Genomic DNA, 16,444 nt, shown 5'->3' with positions numbered 1-16,444 from the left:
AACAAGACAATGATCCAAAACATAAAGCAAAATCTACAATGGAATGGTTCAAAAATAAACATATCCAGGTGTTAGAATGGCCAAGTCAAAGTCCAGACCTGAATCCAATCGAGAATCTGTGGAAAGAACTAAAAACTGCTGTTTACAAACGCTCTCCTTCCAACCTCACTGAGCTCGAGCTGTTTTGCAAGGAGGAATGGGAAAAAATGTCAGTCTCTCGATGTGCAAAACTGATAGACATACCCCAAGCGACTTACAGCTGTAATCGCAGCAAAAGGTGGCGCTACAAAGTATTAACTTAAGGGGGCTGAATAATTTTGCACGCCCAATTTTTCAGTTTTTGATTTGTTAAAAAAGTTTGAAATATCCAATAAATTTCGTTCCACTTCATGATTGTGTCCCACTTGTTGTTGATTCTTCACAAAAAAATACAGTTTTATATCTTTATGTTTGAAGCCTGAAATGTGGCAAAAGGTCGCAAAGTTCAAGGGGGCCGAATACTTTCGCAAGGCACTGTACTCCCTCCCTCCCTAACTCTCACCTCCTGTGTCTCACTCTCTCTATACACATCCACCTTCTCCCCTTTTCCCTCTCCCCTGGGGTTAGCTACAGCAGTCAGGCCCACAGCAATGGTAGCAGGGTGGTGGGCCCCGTAATGGAGTCACATGTATCACATACCCTGGCTGAGGATGGGATTATCAACCGCAAACACACATACTCACAAAGGACAGACGCACTCATTATGAGAGCAAACCATGCGCTGTGATCATGGACAACAACATAAAAATGGTGTGTAAAACAAACCGTCAAAGAGACAAACAAATAATGACTGATTTTGACTACCCCGACCCCACACCATCCCTCACACTTGTGATGCCCTCCTCCCCCTCTAGGCCCTGTCCATAGTGAGTGGACAGAGGGGGGTTTAGCTCAAACTGCTGCAATCTGCAGAAAGCACCCCTGTGTAAGCAAATGTGCTGGCCAGAGTCTGGCTGCCAGTAGCACCCTGATATCATGCACTCAGCTCTTTCCCTTTGTCACAGTGGATTGTGGATTGGCCGTCTGTTTAAAAGAGGGGACCAGGTAGGGGCGGGACAGGAGCGGAAATGGAATGGAGGGGCTCTGGGGGGATGGGATGCTCTATTGAACACTGGTAAAATGCTCTAGCTTGTTTCAGTCTACCACAGATAGAGAGCGAGAAACACAGAGTGAAAGAGAGATGAAGAGGGAGACAAAGAAAGTTTGGAGGTAGAGCATGGTTGTTCAAAGTGGGTTGGTGAGACATTCCCAAGTTCCCAAGGCAGAGGTATAGACAGTTTGTTAAACATAATCTGCGACACACACCCACACACACCTATTCCCGCTTCAGATAGATGAGTGGACTGGGTCACTCTCTCTGACTCGGTGTCAGAACCGTTAATGTGAAGGGAGAGTCCAGATGGTAAATGTCTAGTCCTGAGGACTTCCTCTGGACCGACTGGTAGATTTGGCTCTTCACCACCCCCTGTCAGATTTCAGTCCCCTGTCGAGCACGGCACACACGCCAACAGACAACCGTTTGAGCCATCTCTCATCTCCTAATCACTGCACTATATGGCTCATAGAACGGATAAAGGTGGGACAGACACACAGAAATATAGAGTGCTTGGGGGGGGCACAGTGACCAACATAGCAACACACAAGAACAATAGCGACGAGTTTGATCATTGTTTTGTTTAGACCATTTTGACTACACTGACACACACACTCATCTGTAATGTAGGTGTGCTCTGCTTCCTACTAGAGTAATTATAATGTGTTCCTAGTCTATTTGTCAAAAGCATAGGTGTAACATTTCTTATAACTTTCACTGTATAAATGGAGCAAGTTCTGCCCCTCTCTGTCTGCAGTCATTTTAAGACTGTATCATAAAGGTGGATGCTCGTGTTCTGAGTTAAATACAGTGACTATCCTGCCTCATCCCGCATACAGGCTCCTGTGTGACTGAGATTGTTTTCTGTGTGATTGTTTCCCTGTGCAAATAAACTCAACTGGAGAAAAAAAAGTGTTTTACTGAAATGCATAGGCCTTGGAGGGCAACAGGTTTGTGTTTAGGCTACTGTTCATTGACACACTATTGGGGAGTGTGCCGCTATAATCACACTATATTGATCAGTTGCTATTTCTATGGAGGATGGAAGGATAGATAAATAGCCTATGGTCCGATTTAAAGAAAAAAAATCGATTTGCCAGGAGGATCATATCGATGTAGACGCGTCAGAATGACACGTTTTGCGATAGTTCCAACACGTGATTCACATATGTATTTTTATCAATTTAGTCACTGGTATAGGCCTACCTGACTCATTACACACAATGTTCAATATTCATCCGCCCCCATAAAAAAAAAACGTTTCTCTGTTCACATTTGCAGAAAGCCGTGTACCGTGTATGCATGGGGTCCACAAAGGAGCCCAATATTGCGACTAATAAACGGAAATTGTTGGGTTGGAATCAGGCTGAAATTATGAACCAGGGACAGCACCACTCTGGAGGCTTTGCGTGTCTCCGCGGTATGAATGTGATTGACTGAGCGTACTCATCCCCCCCCGTATCATTCATTCTTTCTTTCTCCCTCCCTGTTGAACGAACGGAATTAGGGGACGATCGTCGGAGGTTATCTAGGAAACTGCGGACATCTCTCCGATGCTAACTTATCAACGATTTCGTATATCCTTGCGAGTAGCCTACCACCATTGCTTTGCCTTTACTCTGTCAAATGTAGAGGACTGCCTATGTTTCGTATCACGCCGTGCTGCACAAGCAGCGTGAAAAGATCTGACTCAAGGATGCGGATTTAAACAGAAATACGCTGCCAACTGGGATTTGAAACATTCACATTGAATTAAGTCACCAATGCCAGTAACCAGATACTCTTTATGTTAGTTTTATATTTGATCAGTGACGCGGTAAAAATATCGAGAGCCAACCACCAACGAAGATAAACCGCGAGAACGGGTAAGCGTGCTTTTTTTCCTCTCTCTCTCTCTCTCTCTCGAACACAGCATCACCTCCGCCACCCAGAACCAGCTAGCTAGCAAACGTGGGCTAATTCTAATATTCAGGTAAAGATGTTTTTGGGGGTACCCTGTCATTTTAAAAATCGACCATTGTCTAAAAAAAATATGAGCCATACATTAATAAAGCATTTGCTCTCAACTTGGCTATTTAATGTGTATTCTATTGGCTACCTCGCCATGCTGTGTTGCCTTTGTTTGAGTCGATGTTCGCCAGTTAGCTACTAGCTTGATAGCGCCCCTCATCTTCTCGGTCGAGTCCGCCAGCCATCCAACCTGACCATATTGTCCAACCAGGCGCTGTGTGACTACCCGGCGTCCCACTGAACATGACATTAGCGTTGTGCAAGGTATCTCGCCCTCAATTAAACTGTGTATGCATACCCGACTCAAATTATATGAAGCATCTTCATCAAATGTTTGTTTGCATAGCTTTGTAAATGTTCTACTGAGCGAGCTTCGTAGGAGTTTTGATATGTCATCGTAGCTATGGGTAAACCTGGCTGTTGCGCTGTCTCACGACGAGACCAAGGAAACGACACGATCGTTCTTCTCTGGGGACACGGAGGTAGCCAGCATCATCTGCTGCTTGCTCACCATTGCAATGTTAATTGCCTGTGGATATAAACTACAACCGTTATAATTTCAGATGGCTGGCCTGTTTTAAGATCATATCTGTAATGCATAGCTAGTTAAGTGGTGTATTGATGTCAACCTCCAAGTGTTTCTTTTCTTTCTTCCTTGGACAGAGCCCGTGTGGCCTGTACGAGGAGGATCAGTTTAGATAACTTGGATGAAAACACCACGTTGTATATGATTTAGTAGGAAACTAAACCTGTGTTTTGTCAGCTACGGTTTAGTCACCATTTGAGGTATGATTATGACCAGTGGAGACCTGGCATTCAGGGCAGGTTGTGAGCCCTACCCGTTTAGTGTGTGTGTGTATGTATATATATATATGTGTGTGTGTGTGTGTGTGTGTCTTGTTCAAAAGTCACTTAGAAATGTCCTTGTTTTTGAAAGAAAAGCTTTTTTTTGTCCATTAAAATAACATACAATTGATCAGAAATACAGTGTAGACATTGTTAATGTTGTAAATGACTATTGTAGCTGGAAACGGCAGATTTTTTTATGGAATATCTACATAGGCGTACAGAGGTCCATTATCAGAAACCATCACTCCTGTGTTCCAATGGCACGTTGTGTTAGATAATCCAAGTTTATCATTTTAAAAGGCTAATTTGATCATTAGAAAACCCTTTTGCAAGTGTTAGCACAGCTGAAAACTGTTCTGATTAAAGAAAAATAAAACTGGCCGCCTTTAGACTAGTTGAGTATCTGGAGCATCAGCATTTGTGGGTTCGATTACAGGCTAGAAACAAAACTTTCTTCTGAAACTCGTCAGTCTATTCATGTTCTGAGAAATGAAGGCTAATCCATGCGACAAATTGCCAAGAAACTGAAGATCTGGTACAACGCAGTGTACTACATCCTTCACAGAACAGCGCAAACTGTCTCTAACCAGAATAGAAAGAGGAGTGGGAGGCCCCGATGCAAGTACATTAGTGTCTAGTTTGAGAAACAGATGCCTCAAGTCCTCAACTGGCAGCTTCATTAAACACCAGTCTCAAAGTCAACAGTGAGGAGGTGACTCCGGGATGGTGGCCTTCTAGACAGGGTTCCTCTGTCAAGTGTCTGTGTTCTTTTGCCCATCTTAATCTTTTCTTTTTATATGCCAGTCTGAGATATGGCTTTTTCAAAAGCATCCCGGAGTCGCATCTTCAATGTTTATGTTGAGACTGGTGTTTCTGGCCTTTTTTGAGCCTGTAATCGAACCTACAAATGCTGATGCTCCAGATACTCAACTAGTCTAAAGAAGGGCAGATTTCTTGCTTCTTTAATCAGAACAACAGTTTTCAGCTGTGCTAACATAATTGAAAAAGGGTTTTCTAATGATCAATTAACCTTTTAAAATGATAAACTTTGATTAGCTAACACAATGTGCCATTGGAACACATGAGTGATGTGATCCAGCCTGGATTCGAACCAGGGACTGTAGTGACGCCACTTGCACTGAGATGCAGTGCCTTAGACCGCTGCACCACTCAGGAGTGAACATTTTAAGAGGAAATCATAGATTAAATGTATTGGTGCGCATTGGACATTAACATTAACAAGTCGTAAAATCGCAAATTCACCAATGAGTGGTTTGGAAGGAGTCAGTGGTTAACTGCAATCACTATTTTGCTTCCCCTGCCTGCTATTTGGTGGTGGTGGGGTGTTTGGTCCAAGTCTGGGTTTAAGGATTTAAGATGTCTGTCTGAAAGGGTCTATTTTCCAAGCTTAAAAGGATAAACATTTACACTCGCACACCATGGGCCAGAAAATGTTGAATACATTGGCAATGCTGTCAATCCAGCATGACTTCTGCTGGGTTCAAAACAACTGTGAACTCAGAACTGGGAAATCTCCGGCTTCGGTGCGTTCAACAGAACTGGGAACGAAGGAAAAAAAATGAGCTCCGACTGGGAAAATACATTTTGAACAGTCATCCAACTCGGAATTCCAAGTCGGGAACTCTGGCCTCTTTCTAGAGCTCTGACTTCCAACCTGAAGATTGCTGACGTCATGATTCGACCTAGTTTTTTTCTGAGTTCCCAGTTGTCTTGAAAGCACCATAAATCCATAGAATGCCAGACTTTGATGACAAAGTTTGCACACAAGAAGAACCGCCGTGGCACCTTCCTGTTCAAGTATAGCAGTGCTAAAATAGGCCTATGTCTTGTAAGCTGCTGTATAAATGATGTAATATGCCAGGGATCGATGTATACTGTAATACTATGTGTATGTTGTGTAGTAAGCTGTTAGTAGCCCATGCCAATTTGGTCTATTTGCACCTCTTAATTTTGCCTATTCTGATTTGGTGGTGCACATGTAGCCTATAGGCAGTCTTGGATTAATGTAATCATTGAATATTGTAAAAGCCTTCTTTGTCTCCTTGTATGCCCCAGTTATTTATCATACGTTTCTAACTTGGTGTACAGGGAGAATACTGTAAGAATCCGCAAATGTTCTGAAATCTGTTGCTGTACATTTCAAAGTGCTGAACAAATAGTTATATTGATGTCCGTCTTAGCTCACTCATTAATGTCATAATCGAAATTACGGCTTGCCTCAAATCCCCTCATCGTTCCCTTGTGTCGTAGTTTATACTTCTCATGTCAGAGTTCGTCATTATTGAAGGATGCGGTTTTTATCGAGTTACACAAATCCACAAGGAGTCAGTAAAAGCCATATTTATTTAAGCAAGTCAGTCGTATCAGCTATGGTTTTTAAAAAGGCAGTAAATGAGGCTTAATGAACTGTTTCGCTGCCAGACAAGGCTCCGCTGATAGCCAGGTGTAGCGGTGGTAAGGATTCACTTCAAGATGCTGAAAACAAAGCTCTGATGTTGGGAACGCTTTATGTGGGCACCGTTTTCCACCATTATAGTTATATTTATGTATTGTTTAGTGTTGTGTAGTGGCTTTGCTGGCATGCATCTAAAGAAATTGTTACGTTTGCCAAACCAAGATTTACATGCTAAAATCGCCACCGATTTATGACTGAATGACCACTTACGGAGAACCTTTATGGGCCAATGACAAAAACGATCCTATCGCAAAGCTGTCATATCTTTCAAAACCATACCCACCCTTGTGCTCCCCCAGCCTAGACAGACCCACTATTTTCCACTAACATTTTTATGAGTACAGTATTGCGAGCTCTAGATGGATGTAGTCCAGCCATTGGTGTACTGGTGTGTTAATCAACAGGATTTGTGAAATTTAAATGTTTGCATGGTGCATCAGCCTAATTGCCGATGTTTATTTTGTTTGAATGTCTTGGACGTAGCCTATTAGTCATGCTGTTGGGAACCTGTTTATCCTTTACATGTACAGTATATGCTGTTGAGAGGGGTATTGACTGAAGGTCGACCGATTACATTGCAATCCACGAGGAGACTGCGTGGCAGGCTAACCACCTGTTACGCGAGTGCAGCAAGGAGCCACGGTAAGTTGCTAGCTAGCATTAAACTTATAAAAAAACAATCAATCTTAACAATCACTAGTTAACTACACATGGTTGATATTACTAGTTTAACTAGCTTGTCCCGCGTTGCATATAATCAATGTGGTGCCTGTTAATTTATCATCGAATCACAGCCTACTTAGCCAAATGGGTGATGATTTAACAAAAGACCATTTCTTCCTAATTAACCGTAATAATTTTTCCAGAATTATACCATTTGAAGGTTGTGCAATGTAACAGCAATATTTAGACTTAGGGTTGCCACCCGTTCGATAAAATACGGAATGGTTCCGGATTTCACTGAAAGAATAAATGTTTCGTTTTTGAAATTATAGTTTTCGGATTTGACCATATTAATGACCTAAGGCTCGTATTTCTGTGTATTTATTTTCTATAATTAAGTCTATGATTTAATAATTGATAGAGCAGTCTGACAGAGGTGACAGGCAGCAGCAGGCTCGTAAGCATTTATTCGAACATCACTTTCCTGCATTTGCCAGCATCTCTTTGCAATGCTTGAAGCACAGCGCTGTTTATGACTTCAAGCCTATCAACTCCCGAGATTAGGCTGGCAATACTATAGTGCCTATAAGAAGAACATCCAATAGTCCAAGGTATATGAAATACAAATGGTACAGAGAGAGATTCCTATAATAACTACAACCTAAAACTTCTTAACTGGGAATATTGAAGACTCATGTTAAAAGGAACCACCAGCTTTCATATGTTCTGAGCAAGGAATTTAAACGTTGGCTTTTTTACATGGCACATATTGCATTTGTACTTCTCCAGCACTGTTTTTGCATTTATTTAAACTAAATGGAACATGTTTCATTATTTTAGACTATATTGATGTTATTATGTATTATATTAAGTTAAAATAAGTGTTCATTCAGTATTGTTGTAATTGTCATTATTACCGATTTTTAAATCGTCCGATTTATATATTTCTATCGGCTTTTTTTGGTCCTCCCAATAATCGATATCGGCGTTGAAAAATCATAATCGGTTGACCTCTAGTATGGACTACTTCAGATCTATGGATAGACTATTGGACGGGTTAGCGAGTGTCTTCAGTTGTCGACCCTAGGTGGGTGAGGAATGGATGGATGTTTGGAGAGCGCAAGTTATGGAGGCTGGGGAATGCAATTGTGGGCCCCCCCCCATAGTGCTGATGCTCAGAATCCCTCCCATACAAGCTTTTTTCAACTCCGGCCACTCACAGGATCATTGTGCTGCAGTCATCCATGTCAGTTAAGCTAAGTCATGCCATTATTACTAACAGTGTTATTGTTCTTATCAGATGTGCAAGTCCTGATGCAACAACTCATTTAAACTTTATTCTGCCATTGAGATAAAAGGCAAATAGCCTTCAGTTTTTTACCCTTCTGTTTCTGCCTATTCTTTTTTTGGTGGGTGTACAGTATCAACTCGAGCACCTCTTCACATTTCACTATTGCTCTCAGCCTCTTCAGCAGGATTAATTTGATCTGCCCAATGAAGCTTAATGTTATGACATCTCAATATTCACTTTAGAAAAAACATTTTGTTTTTTACAAGGTTGAATATGAAAGTTCCCATGTGTTGTCATTAGTCCACACAGCTAATTGAAACATTGAGATGGACCAAAATGAATGCCATGGTCTACCTGCATGCTTAAGCTACTTGAGGACAGTGATTTCCTCATTGTCTAGGTTTTGTATGGAGTATTTGAATTGCTGGGCTGTTTATAGTGCTTCAATAAATTGTCCTCTGGGCAATTCCACGTTAACGGACTCAGGTTTTTCACTTAAAATGTATTTTAAAAAATAATAATTTCAAAGTATAACAAACCATAGAACTATGCACGATGGCTATTTTTAACTCGGGGCTCTACAGTGCGACCATTTTAAGGATTCTAGCATTAATACCTCAATTTCCTTTGTTATTTTGTGTTCGCCAACGTTTTTCAACTTAGGCGCACTTCAACTTAGGCGTGTTCCTTGTAAAAAATTGTTTAAGAAAAAAGTTAAGCGTAGAGCCCTGTAACAATTTACACTGAACATTTTAAATAAACCGATGCAATGCTTGGTAACTGAATTTCAGTAAAATCTCCCTCAGTTGATGTGACCATGCTTTCCAAAAACTCTTAACCATCTGCTCCGAATTAAGATCCACCGATTTGGCTGAAACTACGGGGTGTCAGCTATGACATGACACCTTTTCAATTTGAAATAAATCTTTTTTGCAGTGTTTTCCACAAGTACATAGAGTAGCCAGCCAAACAGAAAATGCACTCTTTTGGTGGCCTCTGGAACATTCTAATGACATGATTCCATCTGAAATACACAGCGAAATGATTGAATAATTATTTTCTTTACCTCCCAGGTTGGAAAAATGTGTTGTATTGTCTAGAAAGACATGCCTTTACAATTTAAATGACTGACCATTTATGAATTCAGTGTATTGTTGTTTTGGATATTGTCTTGGCCTATATTATCTGTGCCCGATCCATAAAGCATCTCAGTTTAGGAGTGCTGGTCTAGGATCAGGTCCACATCTGTCCATATAATTGTATTCATTATGATCTAAAATATTAAACTGATCCTCGATCAGCACTCCTATTATGAGACACATTGTGGATATGGGCCCAGGACTTTCTAAGGGACCTTTTTACATTTAACCTGTCTTCTCTTGAGATTAGTCATATTTACAGTTTTACTACACAATATGAATTGCTGCTGATGTTTGTTCACATATTTTATTAAAACAGAAAAATGAAGTAAATAGCCCACATTATCATGGAAAAGAAATGAAAGGTTGTATTGAAACAATGTAAGGGTTTTATCAGTCTTAAGTATTATCTTTCTGATTTTACGTAGCCCCAATTCATGAAAAAGTATTGTTAGGTAGGGCTCTATAAAACCCGTAATAATTTTTGCCTGATTTTGTTTGGTTCTTTCCCAAATTCAATCCATTTTTAAAATAAAACATCCAATCTTGTTGTTTTTCTAAGTCCACACCAATGCTTAAGCCATGTTAGGAGACCGGAAAAAATCAGAGAAATGTTCATTTTGGTGTGTAATTACCATTTAATTCAAGTACGCACCTAGCAAGAGACAGTTGTTTAGCTGTTTATTTGTAGCGCACTTGTCATTGTAGTTTGCAAAACAAATACCCACTGGATTGATGAAAATAATCATGATATCATTCGGCCAGGTAAGCATAGGCTACTTAGTAGTTCGTATTTAATTGAGAAGGTTTTTGGGAAAAGCTATCCATCTACCAGAAGACTGTTTTCATTAGCATCTTCGCTAACGGCTTCACAAAGTGGAAGACGCGCGCACCGCATGCAGACGGGCATTCTCGTTGCTTCTTCAGAAAGTCGTAGTTCATGCAAATCACTGAGTCATTGGGTTCATGTCTTATGATAAACTTGAGCAATTTCATTACATTAATAAAACATTTTTTAAATGTTTAGTTGATTCCCTAAGGTCAATACATTTTTGAATATTGTTGAATTCCGTTTTAATTCCTGGATTTCGTGAAGGCCCTAATTATCATATTTGGACCAGAATGAGGCTCTCCACTGCCTATTGTTTCTGTAATGGTGATTCACAAACTTCATGGAATGTTATCTGCCTAGGCCTACCTGTAACCTATGCAAATTAGGTAGCCAAATGAACTTCTCTCTCACCGATTCGGTAGTCTACATTGACTGATGAGAGGAGTCACTCACTTGTCATTCATTAAGACACTAACAGCTTACAGACGGTAGGCAATTAAGTCACAGTTACGAAAACTTAGGACACTAAAGAGGCCTTTCTACTGACTCACCAAAAGAAAGGTGCCCAGGGTCCCTGCTCATCTGTGTGAATGTGCCTTAGGCATGCTGCAAGGAGACATGAGGACTGCAGATGTGGCCAGGGCAATAAATTGCAATGTCCGTATTGTGAGATGCATAAGACAGCACGGACAGCTGATCGTCCTCGCAGTGGCAGACCACGTGTAACAACACCGACACAGGATCGGTACATCCGAACATCACACCTGTGGGACAGGTACAGGATGGCAACAACAACTGCCCGAGTTACACCAGGAATGCACAATCCCTCCATCAGTGCTCAGACTGTCCGCAATAGGCTGAGAGAGGCTGTACTGAGGGCTTGTAGGCCTGTTATAAGGCAGGTCCTCACCAGACATCACCGGCAACAACGTCGCCTATGAGCACAAACTCACCGATGCTGGACCAGACAGGACTTGCAAAGTGCTCTTCACTGACGAGTTGCGGTTTTGCCTCACAAGGGGTGATGGTCGGATTCGCGTTTAAGGTCGAAGGAATAAGCGTTACACCGAGGCCTATATTCTGGAGTGGAATCAATTTGGAGGTGGAGGTGCCGTCATGGTCTGGGGCGGTGTATCACAGCATCATTGGACTGAGCTTGTTGTCATTGCAGGCAATCTCAACGCGGTGTGTTACAGGGAAGACATCATCCTCCCTCATGTGGTACCCTTCCTGCAGCCTCATCCTGACATGACCCTTCAGCATGACAATGCCACCAGCCATACTGCTCGTTCCGTACATCATTTCCTGCAAGACAGGAATGTGAATGTTCTGCTATGGCCAGCGACGAGCCCTGATCTCTATCCCATTGAGCATGTCTGGGACCTGTTGGATTGGAGGGTGAGGGCTAGGGCCATTCCCCCCAGAAATGTCCAGGAGCTTGCGTGTGACTTGGTGGAAGAGTGGGGTAACATCTCACAGCAAGTACTGGCACATCTGGTGCAGTCCATGAGGAGGAGATGCACTGCAGTACTTAATGCAGCTGGTGGCCACACCAGATACTGACTGTTACTTTTGATTTTGACCCCTCTCCCCTCTGTTCAGGGACACATTATTCAATTTATGTTAGTCACATGTCTGTGGAACTTGTTCAGTTTGTCTGTTGTTGATTATTGTTATGTTCATACAAATATTTACACATGTTAAGTTTGCTGAAAATAAACGCAGTTGACAGTGAGGGCTTCTTTTTTTGCTGAGTTTAGATAACACAAACACATCGACGCAGCAGTCTAAGGCACTGCATCTCAGTGCAAGAGGCGACACTACAGTCCTTGGTTCCAATCCAGGCTGTATCACATCCGGCCGTGATTGGGAGTCCCATAGGGCACGCAATTGGCCCAGCGTCGTCTGGGTTTGGCCGGGGTATGCCGTCATTGTAAATAAGAATTTGTTTTTAACTGACTTGCCTAGTTAAAGGTCACACACCACACTGACCAAAAAGGTATTTGATAGGCATTTACGTATGTCCCCATTACCAGTAAAACATAATGAATACCCAATGTTTCAATGTACAGTTGTTCAGTCGTTTCATTCTCAACCAGGATTTCTATGGAATGCCGTTTGGGTATTTGCATGTCAAAAAAGACATTGTTATATGACACTATTTAACATGTTAAATAAGCTTGTTGACCAATCAGGACCTGAATACGATTGCATATTTTAACGCGTTCATAAATGTATTTACGTAGTTATTACACATTGATTGCACATGTCACAACGATTCATCGACACTACTACTATGATGCTGGTAAAGTTGTCTCGCGCACTTACAGTGCTGGTCATTTAAAAACAGCTAGCTAGCTCATGGATGCAAACAATGTTCTTCCCCAAAAACATAGCAAAACGGTGTAACGTTTCAGTAGTTTTTACAAATGTATTTTATTTAACCAGGCAAGTCAGTTGAGAACAAACTATTATTTACAATGACAGCCTAGGAACAGTGGGTTAACTGCCTTGTTCAGGGGCAGAACGACAGATTTTTACCTTGTCAGCTCGGGGATTTGATCTAGCAAACTTTCGGTTACTGGGCCAATGGTCTAACCACTAGGCTACCTGCCGTTAGCTAGCTATATAGCTAGGTGTCATCATGTAAAATAACCCTAATTTACAATAGTTTTTATTTGATTAATGGTGGTCGGACCCATCTATGTGAAGCTAGCCACAATAAGGATTAGCCACAATAGTGGACTTTGCGGTTACCCTTCAAAGTAAAAGTATGTTATTGACAGGGATGCAAATGAATACTAATAGTAGAATTATGCCGTAATTGAATAGATCATGCTAAACGAGGTTGGAATGTTATATCAAATCAACAAAATACAATTTTGTTAATTTGACAAAAATATGTTGAAGTCACACTATGTATTCTACTTTAGGATTGCATTGGGGGCATACTTATTTCACTGTACCGCCTTACCTATGGATTGTGGATCAATGACATGGGGTATCAGTCTACTCAGTGACACCCAGAGAACATTTGCATTGTAGCTCTTATTGTGGGACTCTGAAACAACTGAATTGAGCCACATTTATTGTCAACCTATGTGTATTGAACACTATTCCAGAGGAAAATCAACGCAGTATTGTTTTTCGAGTCTAACTCTGAGGACATTGGTAAAGATGTATAGAGTAGACTGTTACCCCATTTCATTGCTCCACATTCCAACCTTGCTTAACATTATCTAGTCTAAATATGGCATGATTCCACCAATTTGTAACCTTCTGCATCACTTTTATTTTGAAGGCAAGCCTCAAATTCCCCTATTGTGCTTAATTGTTATTGTGGCTAGCTTCACAACGCAACCCGGTCAGGTCGAGCCTCACTAGCCAGATGAAGCTAGCTGGCTGCTTATAACATTAGCTTTGGGGGACAGGGTTAACTTGTTATGGCTGCAATCCCACTAACGGGATAAGTGTCATCAACAACCGCTGAATAGCATAAATATTACTACAAATATTTATATTCATGAAATCACAAGTGCAATATAGGAAAACACAGCTTAGCCTTTTGTTTATCCACCTGTCATTTTGAAATTATGCTTTACAGCGAAAGCAATCCAAGCGTTTAAGTTTATCGATCTCACGACAAAACATTAAGTACACTTAGCATCAGGAAGCTTGGTCACTAAAATCAGAAAAGCAATCAAATTAATCGTTTACCTTTGATCTTCGGATGTTTTCACTCACGAGACACCCAGTTACACAACTAATGTTCCTTTTGTTCCATAAAGATTATTTTTATATCCAAAATACCTCCGTTTGTTTGTTGCGTTATGTTCAGAAATCCACAGGAAAGAGTGGTCACGACAACGCAGACAAATTCCAAATAGTTTCCATAATGTCCACAGAAACATGTAAAATGTTTTTTATAATCAATCCTCAGGTTGTTTTTAAAATATATAATCGATAATGTATCAACCGCAAATGTCTTTCACAGTAGGAGAGGGAAAGGCAATACCTATCCAAACTCTGTTGCGCGAGCAAAACTCATGTGACCACTTGACGCAATGTTATTGTTCTGGTTCATTTTTCAAAATAAAAGCCTGAAACTATGTCTGAAGACTGACACCTCGAGGAAGCGATAGGAAAAGGAATCTGGTTGATATCCCTTTAAATGGAGCAAAGGGAGGCTATGGAACATGGAGTTTTCAAAATAGAAGCCACTTCCTGTTTTGATTTTCCTCAGTTTCGCCTGCAATATCAGTTCTGTTATACTCACAGACAATATTTTGACAGTTTTGGAAACTTTACTTTCTATCCACTACTAATAATAATATGCATGTATTAGCAACTGAGACTGAGGAGCTGGCCGTTTACAATGGGCACCTTTTCATCCAAGCTACCCAATACTGCCCCTGCAGCCATATGAAGTTTTAAGTAGCTGACTAGCTATTTATTTTCATGAACTGAAGTTCAATTTCAATAGGCGGGCAACAAGTGCCTACCTAGTTAATACTTACTCACAAGGATTCCTAAATCGTTGCTAAATCGTTGCTAAGAATAATGAAAATGACTGCAGTTTCTACTGCTCATTGTTTTCAAGCTGGTTGTATTGGTGCTAGCTAGGTACCAAGCTAAAGCTAGCTACCCCAGAAGTTGCAAATCAAATCAAATTTTATTTGTTACAAATAATGCTTTATTACCAACACGGTATTGTAAACACATCGTTCGTGGCCAGTGTTTGCTTGTTTGCTGATTTATTATTTTTTTGTACGGCTTTGACAGTGCTACTGATAGCAGTGGTGGCGCTTGGCTTGCACAGGCAAGTTCAGAACACACAACATTCTATAATAGAACTGTTATTTGACGTGTCAAATGGTGTTATTTGACGTATATTTTTTGACACGCGGCGTTCTATAGTATGTCGTGAAGTGACACTATAACTCCAGTAGGGCAACATCTGAACAATAGCACACTTGGTAACGTTAATGTGTACCGGTGCTCGACAAGCCGCGAAAGCCAACATCACCCACGACAGAGAACGGTTGATTGTCAAGGGCAATGAATTTCATTATCCTGGAGTTAATGGATTTCGCCTTTGAATTATCTCGCTGAAGTTTTCTTAGTCTTTCAAATGACTGCTCGAATTTTTGACTGCTCAATCCACACAGCAGACATTGTGGACTAAGTTAGGAATGCTGTGTTGCACGTCGCCATTACGTCAAATACCTACGTTATATAGGTATGCACGTCAGCTTTGACATCGGTTTTTCACATCAGCGTTAATCTAGACATCGGGCCGATACCGATGTTGGCCTTTTTAGCTATTATCGCCCGATTCCGATATGTTCACCGATTTTATATCGTGCATCCCTAACAAAATGTGGAAAAAGTCAAGGGGTCTGAATACTTTCTGAATACACTATGTTTGGTCTCATAGGCTGTGAGTGAGATCCTCCTTTCTTTAATTAGTAGTGCTGAAACAACTTCTATTGAAGGCTGCTGCCGTAGGGGAGAGAGTAGGAATGGGCTGGTATTATATTAACTATGTTTTTAGAGATTAAATTGTTAGGTTTAAGCAATTCATAGATGTTGCCCCAAATTAGATTGTATTACGTTGTTGTTTTGCAATGTTTCTCCTGTATTGAGAAATGCAGTTCCCTGGCAATTTGCTCTGTTTTGGAGATGGTGATAAGTTTGTCCCCCACATCATCCGTCCAGGATAGAGGGGGTGGGGGATGTTTTGCAAGTTGTGGACATATCCATTTGCCCTCACGCCTCCTCTGGCCAACATTTGAACATGTGTTCCTAATTTTTCCCTGTAGAGTCCATGTTGGGCTTTTGGAATTCTTCCTAACCCCCCCCCCCCCACAAGTCCGCCAGAGCTCCTTTTTGAGCCATCTCAAGTAAAGAAGCAACAATCTGTTGAACTGATCGGGTGTCCATCCATTGCCTTAAATGGAGAAGGGCCTAAGGTTCAGAGTTTAGGCTGGGAATGATTGACTGTAAGGAAATCTGCTGAAAGAACCCTATGTTGGGATCTGTGAGGTTTTCT

The 16,444-nt window shown here is 41.2% G+C and overlaps 1 protein-coding gene across 4 annotated transcripts in view; it reads left to right on the top strand.

Annotated features, from left to right (window-relative positions):
- The first annotated feature begins 2,912 nt into the window (after positions 1–2,912).
- Positions 2,913–16,444, top strand: part of LOC139418550 (spectrin beta chain, non-erythrocytic 1-like) — a 99,943-nt gene continuing 86,411 nt past the window's right edge. For all 4 annotated transcript variants that reach the window (XM_071168108.1, XM_071168107.1, XM_071168104.1 and 1 more), the window contains exon 1: positions 2,913–2,997. The gene's annotated coding sequence lies outside the window, so the exon portion shown is untranslated. The remainder of the gene's footprint in view (positions 2,998–16,444) is intronic.

The sequence above is a fragment of the Oncorhynchus clarkii genome, chromosome 10, assembly GCF_045791955.1.
Source record: "Oncorhynchus clarkii lewisi isolate Uvic-CL-2024 chromosome 10, UVic_Ocla_1.0, whole genome shotgun sequence".
Lineage (NCBI taxonomy): Eukaryota > Metazoa > Chordata > Actinopteri > Salmoniformes > Salmonidae > Oncorhynchus > Oncorhynchus clarkii.
The sequence above is the reverse complement of the archived record's forward strand: the minus strand, read 5'-3'. Positions and strand labels throughout refer to the sequence as shown.